Source organism: Myotis brandtii, unplaced genomic scaffold (genome assembly GCF_000412655.1).
Source record: "Myotis brandtii unplaced genomic scaffold, ASM41265v1 scaffold4, whole genome shotgun sequence".
Classification (NCBI taxonomy): Eukaryota; Metazoa; Chordata; class Mammalia; order Chiroptera; family Vespertilionidae; genus Myotis; species Myotis brandtii.
The window spans coordinates 5,655,492-5,657,684 of record NW_005365371.1 but is presented as its reverse complement, the minus strand read 5'-3'; the positions used below and the strand labels follow the sequence as shown (position 1 = coordinate 5,657,684).

Below are 2,193 nucleotides of genomic sequence, written 5' to 3'. Positions count from 1 at the left end.
ATAAATGAAAGATGCAGCTCACAAGTCTAAATTTCATAATGCAGCACTCAAGCCTCTTGAGAATGGGTCCCACATATCTCTCCAATATCAACTCAATTTATCTTGCAACTACACACCTGCCAAGCTGGGCTCTTCCCAGTTTCACGGACCTTCCCTAGCTTTTCCTGCTCACTCTTCTCTGGATTATCCCCCCATCATTTTTTTTTAATAGTCAATGGGTACCAAGGGACTCAGTGGTAGGAGGACCTCATCCAGCATCTTGATGGCTTCCACACTGGCTGCCTGGGTTTTCTTGGCCAGATACTCAGCCTTGTGATAAAATCCCTGCTCTGGGTGCTATGGCCGAGGAAGTTCCCAGCAAGGATGACCTGGGAGACGTGGGTGGCACTGCCTGCTCACTCTCATCCCCCTGCTGCCCCATCACCATGTCCACCAGTGGCTAGGTGCCTTGCAGGCTCTCGCCTCTGCCTTCACCCAGGCCCAGACCAGACATCAGCAGCACAAACCTGTCCAGGTCAAGTGTTGGTGCAGGCATCTGATGAGCAAACCCTGGGAAGCAATGGTCTTCCACCAAGAACTTGCCATCATCTCTCACGGAGCCCAGCACGGTCAGCAACATCCCTGTGGCCAGGCTGAACATATCAATGGTAACTTCCAGTTTGATACACTGTAATTCTTCTTCCAAGACCAGCTCATCATCTGGGTGGATGTACTTGCTCCAAGGAGGTGTGGGGAGCAGACTGTGCTCCTTGCTGACCTCTTGCAGGTTGGAGGGCCAGAGCTCCATGGCCTTGAGGAGCGTTCCCACCACACAGCATCTCTCCCTGGGCTGCAGCTCACACAGCTTCTTTATTTGGACTTCACTGTTGAGCACAGCAGCCCAGGGCCCCTGTCTCTGCCAGGAGGGAGTGACCATTGAGGGCAAGGACCACTTAGACCTAAAGAATCACTTGGCTCCAGGAGGACAAAGGGATTCAGGATGTGGATGGGCTCTGGATGGGTCTTTTTAAGAAGGCAGACATGAGAGAAGGCAATGTGAAGTCAGGGCAGAGACTGCAACGATGTGGCCACAAGCTTGGAGCACCAGCAGTCACCAGGAGCTGTAAGAGGTGGGAAGGACCATCCCCTGGAGCCTCCAGAGGGAGCATAGGCCTGCTGACACCTTCATGTCAGACTTCTGGCCTCTAGGACTGAGCTCCAGGGGACTGGCGCGGGGCCTGCTGCATGGAGATGCTCGCTGCATTGAAGGTGAGGAAGAACATTTCCCCACTGCTGCTGGGCCCGATTCACCAGGAAAGGCCTCATTTGGATGAGGTGGGTGGTATAAATGTGGGCATACTGCCAGCTAAAGCTGCGCTCCCCCAGGCAGAAGGGCTGTGAGTAGTTGGTGTAAGTCACCATGGGCATGCGGGCAAAGGTGACATTGCTGGCTGACGGTGGGGATAGCCTGCTCAGAAAACATGGTGTGCTCCAGGACTCCAGACTGCTGCGCCCAGACCAAGGAGAACGTGGTCACTCAGGCGTCCACTGCCTGCTCCACACCTCCACCTGAACAACTACCAAGGTCTCAAATCCACATGCCCCAATTCTTCATCTGCTGCATCCAGCTCTCCAGCACCTGCTCTATCTCAGGATATGAGGCCAGATAACTCTCACTGCACACCAGGGTCCCCATCCCCCATCTTTATCTGACCACATGCTCTACATCCTCCTTAACCTCATTTAAAGCCACTGCTCCCAGAGGTCTTTTCTGATTCTCATCCTCATCCCTCTCCCCCACTACACACACAGACACCACCACCAAGCTGGATGTGACTATGAATTTCTGCCTATAATCTCTAGAGCCTCCTCTGTGCCTCTCTTCAGGTACTTAGTGCATTGTACTTATTTGTGGATGGATGTTATCTCCTTTCTTAGACTGTGAGCCACCAGAGGTCTGGATCCTTGTGTAGATTCATTCTTTGTCTCCCTCCACAGTGCCCAGCAAGATGTCCTCTTGACCTAAGGAGGTCAGTGCTAAACAACTCAAAGATCACAGAAGAAGACATTGCAACCGAGCCAAGAAACACCCTTCAGAGAGGAACTCAGAAGAGCAGCAATTGCCTGCCCACTGAATGAGGGGTAGGGCTTTGGGCTTGCCAGAAAACACATCCTGAACCAGAGGTCAAATTCATGAAAAGATAGTCCTCAACT

At 52.5% G+C, this 2,193-nt stretch overlaps 1 pseudogene; it reads right to left on the bottom strand.

Moving 5' to 3' along the window:
* Nucleotides 1-204: 204 nt before the first annotated feature.
* Nucleotides 205-1,682, bottom strand: LOC102245542 (annotated as a pseudogene).
* Nucleotides 1,683-2,193: the final 511 nt, after the last annotated feature.